Source organism: Otolemur garnettii, unplaced genomic scaffold (genome assembly GCF_000181295.1).
Source record: "Otolemur garnettii isolate 467f Iridium unplaced genomic scaffold, OtoGar3 scaffold00008, whole genome shotgun sequence".
Lineage (NCBI taxonomy): Eukaryota > Metazoa > Chordata > Mammalia > Primates > Galagidae > Otolemur > Otolemur garnettii.
Window position 1 is genome coordinate 11,105,554 of NW_003852403.1, and position 8,514 is coordinate 11,114,067.

The 8,514-nt window shown below is 41.0% G+C and overlaps 1 protein-coding gene and 1 pseudogene across 2 annotated transcripts in view; one reads left to right on the top strand and one right to left on the bottom strand.

Moving 5' to 3' along the window:
* Positions 1-4,479, top strand: part of LOC105886375 — a 52,868-nt pseudogene extending 48,389 nt beyond the window's left edge.
* ADK (adenosine kinase) overlaps positions 1-8,514 on the bottom strand; it is a 553,222-nt gene that overhangs the window by 242,190 nt on the left and 302,518 nt on the right. The gene's annotated exons all lie outside the window — the stretch shown is intronic.

An 8,514-nucleotide genomic window follows, 5' to 3' on the forward strand; every position in this document is an offset into this window, starting at 1 on the left:
GGGTCCTGGCTGGGGATTCAAACCCGCCACTTTAGGCGTACGTGGCTGGCGCCTTAGCCGGTTGAGCTATAGGTGCCGAGCCTTTTGTGTATTTTTTAATGGACTTTTTACAAGCTTTTGAGGTAAGTAATATCACAATCTCTATTTTACAGATGAGAAAAATTGCAACTGGTTCTGTGAATAAATTTTAAGAACCCTATATGTGATTTAATTTTTTTCCTTAATTAAATATTTTACCTTCTGAGTCACTTCCACAGAATAACTAGATTTTCTGCAAGACAAAGGAGTTGATGAGTGGCACCTGTGGCTCAGTGAGTAGGGCACCAGCCCCATATACCAAGGGTAGCGGGTTCGAACCCAGCCCCAGCCAAACTGCAACAAAAAAATAGTCGGTTGTTGTGGCAGGTGCCTGTAGTCCCAGCTACTCGGGAGGCAGAGACAAGAGAATTGCCTGGGCCCAAGAGCTGGAAGTTGCTGTGAACTGTGACGCCACAGCGCTCTAATGAGGGCTACAAAGTGAGACTCTGTCTCTAAAAGAACCAGGAGTTGAGATTCTGAAGGCCCCAGTGCAGAGCAGACTCACTAGCATGTTGGTCCTTCCTTAAAAAGCCTATGATCTCCATTAGATAGCTACATGTGAGGCAGTTTCTTCTGCTCTGTTGACAAGATGTCTGCTGTATTAAAAATTCCTTTCTGTTCTGTTGACAAGATGTCTGTCATATTAAAAATTCCTTTCTTTCTTGGCAATCCTTTTTGTCTCAACAGTTGGATCTGATTGTGATGAGCAATCAGACCTTGAATGAAACTTCCTTGTGGTTTAAACAACAAAGCTAAGGTGGAAAACTGACCCAGAGTAGCAGGGTATTAGCTAAGCTAAGCCTTCAGAATTATCTTAATTCACCGCCTTGGTATTAGAGAGTAGTACACAGTTAAAGGGATCACAATATTACACCCAAAACATGCCATTTTGGTATAAGGTCTACTTTGAGCTGAAGGCCATTAAGAAATAACACACAGGAAGAGCTCTGTCTCCCCTTTTCTGCTTAAAAGCTCAGCATAAATTTCCCTTTTGTGAAGGAAATTTACATTTGTTATGGTGTCCACCACTCTAGTACTAGAAAAGAGGGAGACACTATTCTCACTTTAGTCTTCATCACAAACCTTACTCAACAATCTTTACTTACCAGGCATTTCCTAGTCTCCTTCCCCCAGTTCTATATCCCACTATACCAGGAGCCCAAGTCCCCTTTGGTCTAGTCTCACCTTACGTAATATTTTCTCTATACTTTTATTGCTCTTTTTTTGTTTGTTTGTTTTTTGAGACAGGGTCTTACTCTGTGTCATCATAGTTCACAGCAACATAAAACTCTTGGGCTCATGCGATCCCCTTGCCTCAGCCTCCTGGGTAGCTGGGAATGTAAACGCCTGGAACAATGCCTCACTAGTTTTTCTATTTTTAGTAGAGATGGGTCTTGCTCTTTCTCAGGCTGGTCTCCAATTCCTGAGCTCAAGCAATCCAATTGCCTCAGCCTCCCAGAGTGCTAGGATTACAGGCACGATCCACTTGGGCTGGGCCCTTATTACTCTTTGTTAAAATGGTATATACACTCCTAGGTCTAATTGGCTCTTTGTGGGGTTCAATTCTTTCTTGCATGGTCCCCCGAGACACGGCAGAGACCCCTTTGAGGGAACTGCTAGGCCCCTAAGCAGAAAGGAAAGTCTTGGGTTCCTTTAGGGGAAGTTTCTGACAGCTGTATAGCCTTGCAAAGTGAATGGGCAACCTGATGAGAACAAGGCCCTAGTCAGTGTTAACGAAACTGAGACAGCAGGAGGTTTTGGCCTAGATCCAGTTGCTCAAGGCACAAAGATCCAATTATTGCCACAACTAGGACTGTCAAGGAAGAAAGGAATTTTTCATACAAAGGACATCTTTTCAAGAGAACAGGAGAAGCTGACTGAAATCTGTCTCCCGACTGAAAGAGATTATAAGTTTTTAAAGGAAGAGCCATGTGCCTCCAGGCTGGTCATGGTGTAGCTAACAAGGAGCTTAGTGCTTTGGGGGCAGGTTGTGGTGCACAGCGCGTCTTGGTGTCCGGAAGTCTACTGGGGCCTTCAGAACCTTAACTCCTTTAAAATGCACCATTTCTGGGAAACTACTCAAAAGGTCAATTTGTTAGTTAAGAGAAGGAATTAAAAAAATACAAGAGTTATTAAAATTTGTCCATGAAGCCAGTTACATCAAGAAGTGTTTTAGTTCCCTATGAAAATTAAAAGATGGCATCTTAGCATATGATCTTGAGTTGTTTTTCAGAAACCCCCTTCAGATGGAAAATGCAGATAAGGAGAAACTAAGGAATTGAATTCTGACCTCTAGTGTTTGTTTAAAATTTCCCTGAGGGGCATGTCACACCCATCTCTATCCTCCTTTCCCCTAAGCCAAGAATCTCTGAATCTACTTATTCTTCACTCTTGCCCCTACTTCAAGATATCCTGGCTTTTGGGATCAGGCCTGCTTTATACCCTTGCCTTTAAAACTCCTGGCTTCAGGCTGAACGGGGTGATTCATGCTTATTATTTCATACCTTTGGAGGCAGGAATGTTGTAGGAATCTAGGCCTGGTGGAGAGAAAGTAGAGAGAGTCACCTGAACACCAGTGATAGAAGAAAGGGTTTTATTTCAGTTGGTGGAGGTGCAGCAGACTAGAATCCAAAATGACCAACCTCCTGAATCAGCTCTGTCCCTTGTCTTACAAGTAGACACAAAGGAATTACCATATTACCTCTCACTGGAGGTGTCCAATCATGTGCAGGGTTTACAGAAACGGAAGCAAGCACCAAGTGTTAGTTTCAAGGACCCAGGAAGCTAAGTTTTACAAATTCTTAAGAGCTGGGTTACTATGGAAAAGACCTTGCAGGTGCGTCCTTGGGCTTCTCTGAGAAACCCTTTGTTCTTTCAAATTTCATTTTTCTCAGGTGTCCTCTCTCAGGAGGATTGTTTGGGGACAGGATTTTGAGACCAGCCTGGCCAACATTGTAAGATACCCTCTCTACACAAAAAAATTTAAAAAAAAAAAAAAAGCCAGAGGGCATGTCAATGCAAGGTGATAGCCCTAACTCTGTAGAAGGCCACTGCACTCCAGTCTGGGGATGGAGTAAGACCTCCTCTTTTTTTTTTTTTAAAGTGGTGTTGGGTACAACATGTTGCACGAGATCAAGAACTCACTGTTGGCTCAGTGCCTGTGGCTCAAGTGGCTAAGGTGCCAGCTACATACACCTAAGGTGGCGGGTTCGAATCCAGCCTGGGCCCGCCAAACAACAATGATGGCTGCAACCAAAAAAAAAAAAAAAAAGGCCAGGTGCTGTGGTGGGCGCCTGTGGTCCCAGCTACTTGGGAGGCTGAGGCAGGAGACTCGCTTGAGCCCAGGAGTTGGAGGTTGCTGTAAGTTGTGATGCCACAGCACTCTACCCAGGGGGACAGCTTGAGGCTCTGTCTCAAAAAAAATAAATAAATAAATAAAGAACTCACTGTTTAGGAACGTGGCCTTGGCTGGTCCTGAGCAAAGGGGCAGGAAGAAGTGTCCAGTGAGGAAAAGGCCTGTGAAAGAGGGAAGTGTGCCACGGTGGAAGTGAGAGAAAAGCCTATGGATGAGTTTCTGCGGGAAGCAATGCCCAAAGTTGTGAAGTACGTGGTAGGCACCAATGCCAAAGCAATCGGGATGGGGATGACAGTCCCTATTTCCTTTGCCATGTTGCCCAATGATGATGGCTTCCTACAGAAGAAGTTAGCAGTCTAGTTCCTGATTCCAAACCAATGTCAAAGCAACCTGCCAACTCCCTGTGACAAAAGCATCGAGATTGAGGAGTAGGAAGCTATCACTTGTCTATTCCATGCAGTTTGGTGGTTATTCCAAGGAAGCAGACTTTGTGTCTCACATAACCCAGCTGTGTTCTGCCCTGGAAGGCACAGCTAATGTAACATACCAGAAAAACGTCTACTTCTGCACTGGATGTGACCCTCCCACGAAGCCCTACGGATGGTGCCACAGGATCTAGTTGTTGAAGACATGAGTGATATGCTGAGCCAAGAACTTCTGGAAGTGTATGTGCCTCCATTACCCCTATTTCAGAGGCCAGAGAGATAGTGATTCTTGAGTCCCAATAACAATTCCAACTAAACTGACTTCCCTTCAAAGCTATCTACTGCCAATTTTCTGAAATAAGCATTTTCCATATACTGAGGCTCTTCTTCTCATGGTGAGAAATAATACAGCCAAGATAGGCAGCATCTTTGTCATTGATTTAGAAAATGTTGTGGTAGACCAGAAAAAGCCTGGCAGCATTTTCTCAGCCATCTGGGTCACTAAAAATTTATTTTTTAAAAATTTGGAATTTGTATTTTTGTTATTGAGGTACAAATGTGATTTGTGCATGATCTTTCATCTGTTTCATCTGTGATTCTTATAAGATCTTTGTCTAAAAGGAAAACAGAAATAAAAATCTTTGACTTAATAAAAAAAAAAAAAGCCAAAAATACTCCCTAAACACTGGCATGTAAGCCATGAGGAGCTGAGTTCCAGTTTTAAGTACTGATGTTCATTCTCCTATATGGCACTCTATAATAAAAATGTCTTTTTCTCCTGGGGCAACTCTCACCTCCTATGTCTGGCTCTACTGCACCACGAAAATGGACCCCAGTTTGGTTTGATAACTCTCTGACGTGCATGCAAAATAAACCTTTCCTCCTGTTAATCTTTTTGTTGGTTTAATTCACAGGCCCCAACTAGTAAATATAAGAGGGCCTTATAGTAGCCATTCTATCCCTTCTAAGAGAGAATGGAGCAGCAGAGAGGTATTTAAGTAAATTACACCAATAGTATAGTTATTGATTTAACAGTCAACACACATACATAAAGAGATTTTGATAGAAATTATTACTATATATTCACAAAGTCATGCTCATAAAACAAAACAAACAAATAAATAAATTATTACTGGAAGCTAGATTTAAAATGCTTTGGTTAAAGGATCATAAAAACAAAAAAACTTCAAAGCTTCCAAAATGGAAATAAATAAGAAACATAGGGTGCTTCATAGTCTAATCATATGCACTAGTTTATAAAATCAATGTAAACATCTGATCAAAATCATTGGACTACATTGTAGCTACAATGGCTATAATGGCTCAGTGCAGATCAGGAGTAGAACTGACTATATAACTGTGGGGTTCTAAGGAAATAATTTACTCTTTCCTTCAAGCAGATGTAAACATACTAAGATGTGTTACAACAGACATTCCAAGTAACTTCTTTTATATTTCAACCACTTTCCTTCACTCAAAGGCACTTAAAAAATATTGTGTAACAATAATATATAAAAGAGTGGGTATAAAAGTAGGTTATAAACAAATATAGGAATGTAGGAATTATTATTAATAGCATTAGCAACACCTTTTTGCTTCATTAAATAAAAATTATATATAGGCAGTTCCCGAGTGATGTGCAACTCACACCTGCAAATGGAGGCTATTATAGTAAGTCCTCGAGTTACAAACATCTGACTGATGTACAACGTGCACTTATGAACGGGGCTATTACAGGTACTAAGTAAATGTACCTGTTTCATCTTACATATAAATTCAACATAAGAACAAACCTACAGGCTTGGCGCCTGTGGCTCAAGTGGCTAAGGCGCCAGCCACATACACCTGAGCTGGCAGGTTTGAATCCAGCCTGGGCCCACCAAACAATGATAGCTGAAACCAAAAAATAGCCGGGTGTTGTGGTGGGCGCCTGTAGTCCCAGCTACTTGGGAGGCGGAGGCAGGAGACTCGCTTGAGCCCAGGAGTTGGAGGTTGCTGTGAGCTGTGATGTTACAGTACTCTATCCAGGGGGATGGCTTGAGGCTCTGTCTCAAAAAAAAAGAACAAACCTACAGAATTTATCTTGTTCATAAACAGGGGAGTACTTGTAATAACTACTACTTAGTTAAAAAACTGAAAAGTCTTCAGTTGAGTTGAGAATAGCAAGAAACATAAGGTGTTAACACTGATACTAATTAATGGCATTCACACTTGTTATTAACATGTCAATCACTAAGAAGTCATGATATGTCAAGGTAGGGGGAGCTGATGGCAGAAGGTTTTTTCAATGAAGGCTCTATATAACGTCTATAAATTTTATTTATTTTAGCATAAGGAGAGAAAAATATTTCTGGAAAAACATTTGAGCAAATATGTACAAAATAAATGTGCATATAATAAATTATTTAAGAAAATAATTGAATTATTTAAAAGGTATTTACAATCCATACTTATATGCGTTTTTCTAAGTTAGTGATTATGACATTAAAAATACAAATTCTACCATGATGTTTTTATTGTCAGTGCCTTCTTACTCCTCCTTTCTAACCTGTACCTTTAATCTTTTGCATGTAAGTGCAACTATCATCAGATGCTGTGAAACTTATTACACTGTCACAGGAAATGGACTTTGTGATTTCTGGTGAGAAATAAAGCAGTCAGACAAATGAACCATTACAGGAAAAAATCTTATCTTTTATGAAAAGTAATGGATTACGATATTAATGACCATCACCCCAGAACTCACTGCTGGATGCTGATTAAAAATAATTTAAACCCCTTAACTCAGAAATAAATAGAAACAGCCTCTTTAAAAGAACAAACTCCCTTTTCCATGATATAAGTTATATGTTTATAATATAGTCATATGAAAGAGATGTTACCAGAGGGAGAAGCTGCTTTAGGGTACACTCCCCCAACCTTCCCTATAAAATAGCGACTATCTATATTTGTTTATATAATAATATTTATTTATTTTTGCAGTTTTTGGCTGGGGCTGGGTTTGAACCCACCATCTCTGGCATATGGGGCCAGCGCCCTACTCCTTTGAGCCACAGGCGCTGCCCCCATGTTTATTTATTTTAATAAACACTTCAAAATACTCTAGGAAAGGAAGGACTATTTTGCTTTTAATAGAGAAAGGCTAGAGAAATATTTAAAGATATTTACCCTTTCTTGGCACTGGTGGCTCAAGCCTGTAATCCTAGCACTCCCAAAGGCCAAGGTGGGAAGATCACTTGAATTCAAGAGTTCCAGACCACCTTGAGCAAGAGTGAGACCCCACTATGTCTACTATAAATAGAAACATTAGCTGGCGGCAGTATACCTATAGTTCCAACCACTTGGGAGCCTGAGACAGAAGGATCACTTGAAACCAGGAGTTTTAAATGGCTGTGAGCTAGGCTGAGGCCATAGCACTCTAGCCTAGGGCAACAGAGTTAGACACAGTCTCAAAAAAAAAAAAGAAACCACCACCCCCTCAAAAAACAGACAAGAAGATATTTACTCTTTAAAGAAAAAGCTTCAAGTGAGTTAAATGATCAAAGAGGAGACAAGCATATTAACCATTATTATTATTTTTTGAGATAGAGTCTCAAGCTGTCACCCTGAGTAGAGTGCCATTGTGTCATAGCTGTCACCCTGCGTAGAGTGCCATTGTGTCATAGCTCACAGCAACCTTCAACTCTTGGGGTTAGGCGATTCTTTTGCCTTAGTTTTTCTATTTTTAGTAGAGACAGGGTCTTGCTTTTGCTCAGGCTGGTCTCAAACTCGTGAGCTCAGGCAATCTACCTGCCTTGGCCTCCCAGAGTGCTAGGATTACAGGTGTGAGTTATGGCGCCCAGCCAAGATAATCATATTTAAATTCCAAGTATGAGTTCATCACAAAGTGGACAACTCTGCCCCATTCAAAATTCAAAACCTCAGGCTAAGATTTATCCTTAGGAAGGTCTTCTCTTCTTCTCCTCTCACTATATGTACTGGGCATCTTATCTAATTAATGCTTTAACTACGCTTCATTAATTGTTAAGCCTTTATGGAATAACAAGTGAACCAGCATTTGTATATAGTGTTAATTTCTGTATAGAAATGCATTTTAATCTCCACATAACTAAATTACAAATAGATTTTGGGCACATTGCTCATTTGGACAACAGTGGATGGCCTGGTAAAGGACTGATGAAGAGCCACAGAGTTAATCCATCATCTTGACAGGTAGGTCAATTGCATATGCCTGATGAATAGGCAGGCAATAGAAGTGGTGAGCTATAAAGTTCTGGAATCCATTCTTCCTCACTGGCTTACCAACATGTGGGTTTCACTATAAATACTACAGTGTATTTATCCAACAGGCAATATAGTGGAATAAATAAGGTAATACTACCACAAAATGGACAACTCTGCCTCTATTAAAAATTTAAAGCCAGCTCGGCACCTATGGCTCAAAGGGCAAAGGTGCTAGCCACATACACCTGAGGTGGCGGGTTCGAATCCAGCCCGGGCCACCAAACAATAAGGATGGTGGCAACCAAAAAATAGCTGGGTGTTGTGGTAGGTGCCTGTAATCCCAGCTACTTGGGAGGCGGAGGCAGGAGACTCGCTTGAGCCCAGGAGTTGGTGGTTGCTGTGAGCTGTGATGCCACTGCACTCTACCCAGGG